We start from the raw sequence: 14,168 nt of genomic DNA, 5'->3' as shown, positions 1-14,168 counted from the left end.
CCCTCCCTTGGAGCAGAAGACTCTCCACACTCTGGCTGGTGAACTAGGGGTTTGTGGGTGTCCACAGTTCAGGAGGGGAGGGACTGAGAAGGAGCCTAGGGAAGTCTTTAAATAGGCAAATTCTCCGCTTTTAAAAGGTACTACTGGTGAGTGATAGAAGCAGAAATATGTTCACTTTAGTGCAGAAGGCCGATCTATACAGCCTGCATAGTTCTGATAAGGAGCATATACGTACTGGTTGCTACATTCTTAAAAGGTCCCATGATTGCCTGTATATCCCACCACTAGTTAATATCCAGCTAAATGATAAGCACCGGAGAAGTCTTGCAAAAATAGTTTTACGAGTAGAAATTCAAAGAAAACATTTATGATCTAATACTCCCTGCACATCCCCGCCCCCTTTAACAGTAAGCATATAACCACTGGCTGCATATAGCAAAAGCGTGGATCTTTCTGCCCACGTCCTGTCCCGGTGCCATTTAAATAAACTTAGTAAGTTGCACTGTAAAACATCTCAAGAATTCTTTCTTGACGATCAGCGTTCAATGATCCCGCAACACCATATATATGCACATGATTACATATGCAAAAACATAAAAGATACAGAGTAAACAATAAATGCCTACCTGTGACACACACTCCCTCTTTGATTATGTATTTCCATCCTTACCACGCCTACCTTAAACCACAAGTCCAGCAGTTTCTTGCTGAAGAAACCAGTGGTGAGTTGCCACGACAACCAAAGCCCTGGAGAAGGACTGTGGGCTGGGAGAGGGGTTTGGAGGTAAGCAGGTGGCTGGAAATTTGTTTAAAAACAAACCTTTTTTTAAAAGGATAATATAAAAAAAAAAAAAGTGATATGAGCACTTGGTAACAAATATAGAAAATACAAAAGGGAATAGAGTAAAAAGAGTAAGTTTACCTCCTGTGTCTCCAAATTCCCCTTCTGAAAAACATTATTAAATTTTTGTGTGGTCTTCCAGAGATAGTTTAAGTGTAAAAAAGCACCTTTGGAAAGGTAGATTGGTCTGTATATATCCTTCCCACACCACCACCGCCCAGCAAAAATAGCAGCCTTCCTTACATAAATTGTTTTCTTTGGTAAACACACATAATCTATAGTATATGCTAATGTCTCATTCTATTTCATGGATGAGTCTTTAATGACATGCATGTATAACAGTTTATTTAACTGATCCCCTTAATCGATAGTGTCCTTGAATTTGCTTTTAGAACAATACTGCAGAAGGGTCGCCCTGGGGGACTCAGTCTGTTAAGCTCAGGTTGTCTGTTGTCTCAGGTCATGATCTCACAGTTCATGAGTTCAAGCCCCACATCCGTGCTGCCAGCACAGAGCCTGTTTGGGATTCTCTCTCTCTCCTTCTCTCTCTGCCCTTCCTCTGCTCCTGCTATAAATAAACAAACAAACTTAAAAAATAAAAATATATATATTAAAAAAGAACAATACTGTAGTAAATATGCTTATAAACTTGCCTATGCAAGTTTCATTGTGCACATATGCACTTTTTTATTTGAATAGATATTGCCAAAATGAAAGCATTCTAACAATCTCTATTTCCATCGGCAACATAGGGAAGTGTCATAAGATCCTAAATACTAAATGAATCCACATGTAAAGCACATACTCTGATGAAGGCCTTAGCAAATAAGGCCCTTCTCTTTCCTCCATATTCTTCTCTACCCCAGTGCAACCACAAATTCTTATAGACTTCAAAGCTTTTTAGACTCCAAAGAATACCCATGAAGTCCACTAAAATCTTGGGGTAGGAGACCATTTGGTGTCTAGCTTTCCTTCCTTAAACTTTTCTTTTCAGGAATTTTCTTCATATGCTAGCTTTTTTTTTTTTTTTTTCCTACAAACACAGAGGATTTCTGTCTCTGGGTTCCAGACAAGGAAACTAAAGAAGAAAAAAGGCAAAATGTTCTGCTCCAGATCACATGGTTGTTAATGGACAGAGCAAAGATTAGAACTCAGCTGTGACTGATTCCAAAACCTACACTCTGATTCTCAGTTTCTGAAACCTCCATGTTATAAACGTAATTCTTCGCATTTCTGTATTAATTTTATATTTTTGTACATCATTATGTGTGTTTTTTATTTCATTTTCCCTTGTGTTCTTTTTCTATATTCTGTAAACAGAAACATTAGGACCTCAGTTGTGATAAGTGTATCCTGCTGGTCTTCACTGAGACAGCGCATGGTACAACTGTTTTGAAGGTGGAACAGCATACGTGTGGGGGCTATGTGATTGAAGGCAGAGAATCTCAAAGGAGAGATAAAATTCAGGGAAACAGAGGCATTGGCCATTTTTTTTAAACTTGTATTTAGAAAAATAATCAAATTTACATAAAAGTTGCAAGAACACTGCTAATCCTATGGCCCGGGTTCACCTAGTTTTAGCATTTTGTTTCCTTTGCTCTCTCTACCCATATACATATCTTGTCCTAAATGTTTGGGAGTAAGTTGCATATATCATTACACTTTGCCCCTAAATTTTTCAGTGAATATTTCCTAAGAGCAAGGATATTCTGTTTCCTATCTCCAGGATAGTTATAAACTTTGTTAATTTGAACAATAACATAGAATTTTATCTACTGTATTTCAGTGATGTCAGTTTAGCCAGTAATACCCTTTAGAGCATTTCTCCAGTACACGATCTAGTCTAGGATCTGATATTCTATTGAGTTATCATATCTCCTTAGTCTCCTTGAATCTATAAAAATCCCTCAGCATTTCTGTAATCATTTTGATATTCATATTTTTAAAGAATTTGTCTGATGGACCATTTTAATAGTCCCTTTGTCACCAAAATTTCTCTTTCAGGAGCTGATCTTTGCTCAACTCTGAAGGATATTTTTACATATGGGAGTCTTTGGATTTTTAGGGTCACTCAGGGCAGAATCAGGATATAAATAATAGCAGAGATATAAATAATAACAGAGATGACAGGATGTGTAGAGGGGATTTTCAGGGGGTGAGGGAGACATCCTACAGTGAAGGAAGAGTAGACAAGGAAAGAAGGAAGCTTGAAGTTTAAGTCCTTTGATAGCGGGGAGCTTTGGAGAAGCTGTTGTTACAAAAGAAAACAGGAAAGAGTCTGTCACTTCAGGCAAATGATGGCAGATATTCTACACGAACCCTTTAAACAACTGTCTTAAAGATGCTCAAGGAATTAAAGGAAGAGGGGCATGTGAGTGGCTCAGTCAGTTAAGCAGTCGACTTCATCTCGGAGCTCGTGAGTTCGAGCCCCATGTCAGGCTGTGTGCTGACAGCTCAGAGCCTGGAGACTGCTTCAGATTCTGTGATCTGTCTCTCTCTTCCTCTACCCCACTTGTGCTCTGTCTCTCACATACACTCTCTCTCTCTAAAATAAATAAGCATTAAAGAATTTTTAAAGAATTGAAGATATGGAGAAAGTAAAAAAAAAAAAATATGTGAACAAAATGGAAATACAAATAAAGAAATAGAAAACCTAAAAAGAAACCAAGAAGATATTCTGGAGATGAAAAGTACAATAACTAAAATGAAAAATTCCCTACAGGTATTCAAAGGCAGATTTGAACAGGCCAAAGAAAAAAAATCAATGAACTTGAAGATAAGATCATGGCCATTATTGAATCTGAGAAACAGGAAAGGGAAAAGATTGAAGAAAAGTGAACAGAGTGTAAGGAAACTGTGTGATACTATCAAATAAACCAACATATACACATTATAGGGGTCCAAGAGAGAGAAAGGGGGTACTAAGAAAGTATTTGAAGAAATCAGGGCTTAAAACTTCCCAAGTTTGGGGTACCTGGTGGTTCAGTCAGTTAAGTGTCCAACTTTTGGTTTCTCAGGTCATGATCTCATGGTTCATGAGTTCAAGCCCCATGTCAGGCTCTGCACTGACAGTGTGGAGCCTGCTTGGGGTTCATTCTCTCTCTCTCTCTCTCTCTCTCTCTCTCTCTCTCTCTCTGTACACACACACACACACACACACACATATCTCACTCTCAAAATAAATAAATAAACTTTAAAAAAAACTTCCCAAGTTTGATAAAAGACAAATATAAACATCCAAGAAGCTCAACAAATTCCAAGTAAGAAGGACTCAAAAAGACCCACACCAAGACAGATTATAAGCAAATTTTCAAAAACCAGAATGTATAAAAACAGAGAATCATGAAAGCAGCAAGAGAGAAACAACTCGTCACATACAAGGGATCCTCAATAAGATCATGAGAAGATTTTCATCACAAGTTTCATAGGCCATAAGGCAGTGAGTTGATATGGTCAAAGTGCCAGAACAACAAAAAAAGTGTCAACCAAGAATCCTACATCCACCAAAACTGTCCTTGAGAAGTGAGAGAGAAATTAAGACATTCCTAGATACACTAAAGCTAAGGGAGCTTGTTACCACTAGATTTTTCCTATAAGAAATGCTCAAAAGTCCTACAGGATGAAAAGAAAAAAAACAACAGAAAATAAAACTCAAAACAATATGAAAAAATATAGATCTCAATAAAGGTAAATACATGGGCAATTACAAAAGCCGGTACTTTTGTAACAATGATTTGTAACTTCATGTTTTATTTTCTACATGATTTAAGAGATTAGGGGCGCCTGGGTGGCGCAGTCGGTTAAGCGTCCGACTTCAGCCAGGTCACGATCTCGCGGTCCGTGAGTTCGAGCCCCGCGTCAGGCTCTGGGCTGATGGCTCACAGCCTGGAGCCTGTTTCCGATTCTGTTTCTCCCTCTCTCTCTGCCCCTCCCCCGTTCATGCTCTGTCTCTCTCTGTCCCAAAAATAAACGTTGAAAAAAAAATTAAAAAAAAAAGAGAGACTAATATATTTTTTTAATTATGAGTCTAAAAACTAGTGTTATTGTAACCTTTTTTTGTAACTCCACATTTAGTTTTCTACATAAATTAAGAAACTAAAGCACTTAAAAGAATTACTACTTTACAGGGGCACCTGGGTGGCTCAGTTGGTTAAGCATCTGACTTCAGCTCAGGTCACCATCTCATGGTTTGTGAGTTCAAGCCCTGCGTCAGGCTTTGCATTGACAGTGAGGTGCCTGCCTGGGATTCTCTCTCTCTCTCTGTCCCTCCCTCACTTGCTCTCTCTCTCTCTCTCAAAATAAGTAAATGAACTTTATTTTTTTTTAATGTTTATTTATTTTTGAGACAGAGATAGAGACAGAGCATGAACAGAGAGAGGGAGACACAGAATCTGAAGCAGGCTCCAGGCTCTGAGCTGTCAGCACAGAGCCCGACGTGGGGCTCGAACTCACAGACTATGAGATCATGACCTGAGCTGAAGTCAGATGCTTAACTGACTGAGCCACCCAGGCGCCCCTATAAATAAATGAACTTTAAAAAATTACTTTAAATTCTTTAAAAATACTTTAAAATTCTTTAAAAAGAATTAGTACTTTACATTTGAGGGCCCACAATGTATAAAGATGTAATTTTGTAACATCAACAACTAAAAAGGGTGAAGACAAAGCTATTAAGGGAGCAGAGTTTTTGTATGTTGTTGAAATCAAGTTAAGTTAGATTGTTAAAACTTTAGGATATTAAATATAATCCATATAGTAACCACAATGAAAATAGCTATAGAACATATACAAAAGGAATTAGAAAAGAATTGAAATATTTTGAGACAAAAATCAACTAAGCATAAAAGAAGACACTAATGTAGGAAATAAAGGACTGAAAAAAAGCCATAAGATATGTAGAAAATAAATAGAAAAATGACAGAAGTAATCCCTCCTTATAAGTAATTAAGTGTAAACAGATTAAACTCTCCAACGAAAAGACAGAGACTGGAAGAATGGATAAAATATGTCAACCAACTATATGCTGTCTATAAGAACTCACTTTAGATCCCAAGACACAAATAGATTAAAAGCCAAAGAATGGAAGAAGATATTCCATGAAAATAACCAAAAGGGAGCAAGTTGGCCTTATTAATATCAAACACAACGGACTTTAAACCAAAAAAGTTTATAAGAGCCAAAGAAAAACACTGTGTATTAATTAAAGGCTCAATACAGCTAAAAGATATAACAATTATAAACATTTATGTACCTATTGACAGATCATCAAAATATATGTGGCCAAAACTGAAATCTGTTTTTATCAGTATTTGTAAAAAAAAATAGAGATATAAATCAAGTAAGGGATGCCTATACCTAGCCTCCAGAACACACTGACTCTTGTTTTATCTGTCCTTCTTCCCACTTTAATAAACCATTTGTAAAGAAACACACCTGAAGTGGAAATTCTTGAGAAATATTAGAACATCATCCTTCTAGAGGAATAGGATAGACTGGGTAGAGGGTAGAGTGGCAACTAGGACTCCTATTCAAAGTTCACAGTCAAATCTAGGGGGTCGTATACAGAGCTCCAGGGGAAAATCTCTGGATATCAAGGTCCTGGATTGGATAATTAAAAAGTTCAGCATACCCACAGCGGAACAGAGTTCTACAATACTCACTTTTCAGTTATCTTCCTATACAGAATCTTGGTCTCTGGGCCAAACCCTTAGGTCAAGGCTAAAATGCAGAGCAATGATGATCCTCTAAAAGCCTTTGAGAAGATTCCAAAAATCCAGCTCTAGCCTCCAGGACCAGAATCCTACCTGATAGAGTAAACTGCCCCTCTATGTCTGAGAATCTGCACCCTTCTTAAGCAGAAGGATAACTGACCGAAAGGTTGTTGCAGATCACATATTGAAAACAGGTTCTTACTTGAATTTATCAAATAAACATCAATACAAAATATTTTTATCCATTTTAAAAATGAATAACAGAGAAGGAACACAGAGATCCATGAATTCAATGCAGAAGACATATTGTTCATGAATAATGAATAACTCTCTTGCCTAGAGACAGTATAGTGTGATTCCCAGCTGCTCATTCTTTTCTTGTCCCTTAGTGTAAACACAGAGTAAAGAAAAGACTGGCCTCACATGACCTTACACTCTCATGATATCAATCTCTTACCAATTAACCCAGGTCCTGGATCCCATTGAATCATTCTCCTGGCATTCTGAACTTCCAAAGTTCCCTATTCTACCACCACTAGAATTCAATGAATTCAGTCAGATTTGATTTCCATCCTGCTGAACACCATTTCACAGAGCTACTCTCCAGCTAGCACCTACTGTTGGCCTCTTTTATGTCAATATTCTCAGGAATGAGCCACTGACACCTGCCTATTTCACCTTCCCCTGGTGGCCAGCATCTGCCAAATACTTGTTCCTTTCCACTTCTTGACACTGTTCTCCAGCAAAACCTTCCTCCACTTCAACTTCCTCTGGGGAGACCCTATAAGCAGGTGTATGGAAACTAACAGCATCTTTTCCCACACACTTTATATCTTCAGGAGCATTTGAAGACACCAGCTATAACAAGCATGGATTTCTGAACTTGGGGCAAGAAAGGAACAAAAAAGCGATCATGTATAAATTCTAGAAATAGCTTAGAATCACTTGCTGATGAGTGGGACACCATAGCCTCCCAACCATTCTGAAGCACTGGGGGCAAACCAAGCAGCTGACCAGTCATCACAATTTCCCATTTCTTAAAACTTTGGAGAACCATATGCAACATAAATGGAGCTGGATCTTCTGGAAAGTCCTCATCAGGCACAAGTCCCTGATGAACACAATCCTGGTCTTTGGTAGCGATTCCCCCATTAGCATCTCCAGCTGTCTCATTCAATGTAATATCTAATGTTCCTACCCCTCAAAACCAAATACAAGTTAAAGAATCCCTACAGTTTCCCCAGAAACAGCCCCTGCCCTACCCCAAGGCTCAGCCTCTGCTCCTGCCTAGAACCCTGTCTGACAGACTCTCAATGCCCTGTTTTTAAGGGGTGAAGCAACAAGTATTCAAGGAAGATTGGATTAAGGAATCCAGTAAGCTTCCATGTGAGGAGCCTAGTGAAGAAATTAGTAAAGGGGACAAGAGTATATTCTGTGATGGGGTCCAAAAGATAATCCAGCAAAAGCCTCAGTTATCCAATGCACTGTTTGAGAACTGACTCTAAGAAGGAAGCAAAAAGGGAGGTGAGTCATTCAGACAATGATTTATCAAGGCATCCAAGGGAGAACCTAGTAGAAAAGCAATTGGAAAAACACCCTGAGCATACACTCGGGCAAAGTCAATCAGGGTAGGATCCCTGTGAATGTACATCATGCAGGGCTCACTGCCGACTTTATTCTACCTCCCTCCTGGAATGTCTCACACCCACAGGGAAATCAGAAACTTGGCACCCTCAGTGGTTCAGGAATGTCACGTGAATAGCCCTTGGGGCTGTCCTTCATTGATTTAGCCACTTGACAGGTGCTAGAATCTCATCACCCCCGCCCCCCAAAAAAGACCTTCTGAGCTACTGAGCTGAGAAACATCCAAAATCTAAATGGGGATCTGAGTGGTCCGTAACCAAGGAATGGCCCCACCACTGAGAATGTTGGGGACCCAAGATCTAGCAAAAACTTTCCTTAAAGACCATGTTTTTAGTAAGATACAGCTCAAATTGAAGGTTGAGCCACATAGTCATGCTCATTGCACTTCCACAGAAGAATCACATGACTCAGGACAGTTTGGTGGCTAAAAGCTCACAACCCCATATGCAGTGTGTGCACAGTGGAGACATGGCCACTTCCCAGATTCTTTCTATTCACATGGAGGACAAAGGAGAATGCTGGATGCAGGATCGTGGAACCCCTAGCCTTCAGGACCCAGGTAAGAGTCAGAAGACAAATGCAGACCCAAATGAAGTGAAAGAGGGCCCTAAGCCAAATCAGTAGAACATCTATAAGAAAATGCAGGATTAGAGACCTTCCACACCAGGGAAAGAGCAACCTGCTCAGGACAGAAGATTAGCAGAGACCTTTGAAGCAAGAATACCTCAGGTCCTGGAACAGAAGGGACAGGCTCTTCATAAAACTAAGTTCAGACAAATAAGGAGTCGTTTGCTTCAGAGGCTTCAGTTCAAGGCAAAAGGCAAATGTCAGCAAGGTCCTCTGATAAAAGTCACATTGGCGTTAGCCTTTGTAGAGAGCCCAGGACCTTTTCAAACCAGAATAGGCTTTATGGGTGTGAGGATACCGTCAAGGGTCTGATGCCAGAGGGGAGACTGTGGTTTAGGATGTGTTTCATGCACAGAAGGAAAGTCAGAATAAGGAGGAACCCCAGACCCAGGCAGAGCCCACGGCTGGACATTCCTGTGATTACAGAACCTCCTACCTTGAGCAAAGTGATAAGTGCAACAGCATCTGAAGGCTTGAATTTTCTAAGTAGAAGCAGGCAGTTAGGAGAAAAAGACAGACACCCTGAGAAAATTATGGAATTCATAGAGCAGCAACTCCTTCCACGTTCCCAGGAGTCAAGGGTGTCAGGTTCCACAAGCTGTGCTGGTCACTGCACTGGGTTCTCTCTTAGTGGGTGTGCTTCTTCTACTTAGCCAGAAAGTCTTCCCCTAACTCCTCCTAGGTAGAGAATTTCAGAAACCTTTCATTCCCTGTAGAGAAGAAATAGCACTCCTATTAATATATTCTCCAAAGAGTATATTTTACTTTCCAAACAGATTTATTCCTTCTCATAGGAGCATGGTATGTGTTTAGTCGATGTCACATCGAGATCAAGGTTTATAGGATATCAGTAGCTTGGACTAGAAAAAGGAAAAGATTAACTTCAGTGCCTACTGATTGCCTGCTTCACCTTCTAAACTGTGTCCCAGGCCATGGAGGGAGAGTAATAATAGCACTACTAAGTCACCACAATTCTGGCTTCCTCCATTTGTACCTGGTCACATGTCCAAATATTAAGTTCGTTATTTTTCCTAATCCTTTCATTAGAAAGGAAAACAAAAGTCCCTATGCATATTTTCAGGAGCCTTCAAAAGTGACAAGATCAAATGAAGACCCAATCCCAGGATCTGGCTCAAGCAGTCCTACCCCCTCAATATTTTCACTTGATTTCTTTTAATGTTTTATTTATTTTTGAGAAAGAGAGCATGAAAGCAGGGCAGGGGAAGAGAGAAGGGGGAGAGAGGATCCAAAGTGGGCTCTTCGGCTGACAGGAGCAAGCCCGATGTGGGGCTTGAACTCGCAAATTGCAAGATCATGACCTGAGCTGAAATCAGATGCTCAACCAACTGAGCCATCCAGGTGCCCCTCAGTATCTTCACTTTATACAACTCGAGGGTAAGCCGTAGGGTGGGTGGGGTTATACAGATATAATAGAGCAATAAATTCTCCACTTAACCTCCAGGGACAGTAGGAGATAACCAGCCTCATATATCACAAAAGTAAGAAACAGAAGTTTAGAATAGCTCACCCTAAATTCAGAATGGTTAGGAGACATTTACGTTCCTATATCTCTTGGTGTGAGACTAGTTGACATCCACACCTAATAGTCCTTCCCCTTTAATGAAAGCTGAGTAGATGGGCAGTAAAAACGTGGAGCAGTCAACTCCTTGTCCTTCTACCCTTTCCCATATTCTAGAGCATTACTGAACACAGAACTGAAGTGTGTGTGACGGCAGGGGAATTGTCAAGGAGGCTGCTGGGGACTGGTTCATCTCTCTGTCTCAAATGATAAGTGACAACTCTGTGTAAAAGTAGGAACATGTATGTAGTGACCTTGGCTTCTGACACCTGAACACTATGGATGTCCACGGGTGGGGTAGTAAAGCAGCTTTCTTTATTCTTCTACCCTCTGACAGATGAATGACAAAGAAAAGGGAAGAAAGATCTTATCAAAGCTTGGAAGGGAAGAAAAACATTCTCTATACAAGCTTGCAAGTCTCTATATAATCTTCAAGTAATATTCAGTTTGCCCTCCTGGACTGGGGTGGAACTGGATTCAGAGCATGAGTGTTGACTCTAGTCTTGAGCCAGCTCTCCCCACTTCCCACCCTAAAAAGTGACTTTTTTGCACTTTTAAAAAATTATTAAGTGTCACACAGAGCCGAGTGGGCTTTGTCAGAGTACATTTTTAGAGTACTGCTATGGTAAAATCCTAGATGATCAGAACAAAACACAGTAAAAGGGTATTTGCTACTTAAGGATCTTTAGTGTCTGTAATGTTAATATATCTTGGAACAAATATTCAACTCATAATGAGATCTCTCTGTTTTATATTTACCTTCTATAAAATGTTCCATCTGAAAGCAAAAGGATGACCCAGATGTCAATGGTGGTCAATATGAGGAAAAGAGTAGTGCAGTGAGTGGGAAACAAGGAAAATGACTGAAAGAAATCAGAATGAACTAGAAATAGGAGGAATGAGAATATTCATCATTTTCATCATGATAGCCACCCACCGACACAAACACACACACACACAACCATACCCAGGCCCACCTCTTTGTGGCAGCTGACAGTCCCAGGGCCATCCCCATAAGAAGTGTGTTTAGGGTTTATCTTTGAGCATCAAGTCAATATCTTCATGAATATTGTCAGACATGATATGGCCCTCTCTCAGGAAGGTGATCTTGGGGCCTCTTCAAGCTGTGCTTCATGACAATATCTAGGGCCCTTGTATTAGTTTCTGAGATCTTCCATAACAAATTACCACAAACTTTGTGGCTTAATACAACAAATTTATTATCTCACCATTCTAGAGTCAGAAGTTCAAAATCAAGATGTCAGCCACACTATATAAAGAAAACCCTAAAGACTCCACCAAAAAACTACTAGAACTGATCAATGAATTTAGTAAAGTTGCAGGATAAAAAAATCAATATACAGAAATCCATTGCATTTCTATAAACTAATAATGAAGTAGTGGAAAGAGAAATTAAGAAAACAATCTCATTTACAACTACACCCAAAATGATAAGATACCTAGGAGTAAACTTAACCAAGGAGGTAAAAGATCTGTACTTTGAAAACTACAAAACATTGGTGAAAGAAATTGAAGATGGTGCAAACAAATGGAAAGACATTCTGTGCTCATGGGTTGGAAGAACAAATATTGTTAAAAAGTCCATACTACCCAAAGCTATCAAAATACCAACAGTATTTTTCACAGAACTAGAAAAAAAACAGAACCTAAAATGTGTATGGAATCAGAAAAGACCCTGAATAGCCAAAGCAATCTTGAAAACAAAACTGGAGGTATCAAAATCTCAGATTTCAAGATATACTACAAAGCTATAGCAATCAAAACTGTATGGTACTGGCACAAAAATAGACACATAGATCAATGGAACAGAATTGAGAGCCCAGAAATAAACCCACAATTATATGGTCAGTTAATATTAAACAAAGCAGAAAAGAGTATTCAATGGGAAAAAGACAGTCTCTTCAACAAATGATGTTGGGAAAACTGTACAGCTACATGCAAAAGAATGAAACTGGACCACTTTCTTACACCACGCACAAAAATAAACCCAAAATGGATTAAGTACCTAAATGTGACACCCGAAGCCATAAAAATCCTAGAAGAGAACATAGGCAGTAATTTCTCCTACATCAGCCACAGCAACTTTTTTCTAGATATGTCTCCTAAGACAAGGGAAACAAAAGCAAAAATAAACTATTGGGACTGCATCAAAATAAAAAGCTTCTGCACAGCAAAGAAAGCAATCAACAAAATTAAAAACAATCTACTGAATGAGAGAAGATATTTGCAAATGACACATCCAAAAAAGGGTTAGTATCCACAATATATAAAGAACTTATACAACCCAACACCCAAAAAACAAATAATCTAATTTAAAAATGGGCAAAACATAAACAGACATTGCTCCAAAGAAGACATCCAGATGGCCAATGGACACATGAAAAGATGCTCAACATCACTCATCATCAGGGAAATGCAAATCAAAACTACAATGAGAAATCACTTCACACCTGTCAGAACAGCTAAAATCAAAAACACAAGAAACATCAAGTGGAGAGGATGTGGAGAAAAAGGAACCCTCATGCAAAGTTCATGGGAATGCAAACTGGTGCAGCCACTGTGAAAACCAGTATGAAGATTCCTCAAAAAATTGAAAATAGACCTTATTTTCCAGTAATTCCACTAGTGGATATTTACCCAGAGAACACAAAAACACTAATTTGAAAAGACATATGCACCTCTATATTTATTGCACTATTATTTACAAAAGACAAATTATGGAAGCCCCCAAGTGTCCATTAATAGATGAATGGATAAAGAAGATATGGTATATATATCTACGTCTATATCTATATAATATCTATATCTGTGTCTACATCGAATAAGATTCCATTGTGTGTGTGTGTTTTCAGCCATAAAAAAGAATGAAATCTTGCCATTTGCAACAACGTGGGTGGATCTAGAGAGTACAAGCAAAAAAATCAGAGAAAGACAAATACCATATGATTTCACTTATATGTGTAATTTAAGATACAAAACAAAGAAAAAAAGAGACAAAAAACAGACTCTTACCTCTAGAGAATAAACTGATGGTTACCAGAGGGGAGGTGGGTGGGAGGATGGGTGAAAGAGGTGAAGGGGATTAAGAGCACACTTATTACGATGAGCCCTGAATAATGTATAGAATAGTTGAATCATTCTAATTGCACACCAGAAACGAATATAACACTGTATGTTAATGATATTGGAATTAAAATTTTAAATTTTAAATTAAAAACACAAGAAAATCAAGATGTCAGCAGGACCACATTCCCTACAAAGTCTCCAGGAGAGAAATTTTCCTTGCCTCTCCCAATGTCTGGTAGCTTCTGGTGTCCCTTGGCTCAGGGCAGCATAACCCCAACCTCCCCCTACCTTCACATGGCCTTCCTCTCTAAGCATCTCTATGACCAGTCTGTCTCTCCTATTATAAAGATCAGTATGCAAAACTCAGTTGCATTTCTATATATTAGAAATGAGCAACCAGAAATTAAAATAAAAACACTCTTTACACATAGCATTGGAAAATATGAAATACTTAGGGTTAAATCCAACAAAAGCTGTGAAAGATCTGTAAGCTAAAAACTACAAAATATAGCTGAGAAAAAAATTACAGATGATGTAAATAAATGGAGAGCTAGCCCATGGCTTGAAAAACCCAATATTGATAAGAAGTCAATTCTCCCCAGTTTGATCAATGTAATACCAATCAAGATGCGGCAGGCATTTTTTTAATTGACAAACTGATTCTAAACTTCATGTGAAA

The 14,168-nt window shown here is 38.9% G+C and overlaps 1 long non-coding RNA gene across 2 annotated transcripts in view; it reads right to left on the bottom strand.

Annotated features, from left to right (window-relative positions):
• Window positions 1-1,400: 1,400 nt before the first annotated feature.
• The window catches only part of LOC123610166, a 67,106-nt gene continuing 54,338 nt past the window's right edge, over window positions 1,401-14,168 (bottom strand). Inside the window, exons 3-4 of one of the 2 annotated variants that reach the window (XR_006718120.1) lie at window positions 9,260-9,533; window positions 1,401-3,089 (exon numbers count right to left, since the gene is read on the bottom strand). This is a non-coding gene — a long non-coding RNA (uncharacterized LOC123610166). Of the gene's footprint in view, window positions 3,090-9,047; window positions 9,534-14,168 lie in introns of those variants that run through there. The other variant, XR_006718119.1, reaches the window with a different exon arrangement.

The sequence above is a fragment of the Leopardus geoffroyi genome, chromosome A1, assembly GCF_018350155.1.
Source record: "Leopardus geoffroyi isolate Oge1 chromosome A1, O.geoffroyi_Oge1_pat1.0, whole genome shotgun sequence".
Taxonomy (NCBI): Eukaryota; Metazoa; Chordata; class Mammalia; order Carnivora; family Felidae; genus Leopardus; species Leopardus geoffroyi.
The sequence above is the reverse complement of the archived record's forward strand: the minus strand, read 5'-3'. Positions and strand labels throughout refer to the sequence as shown.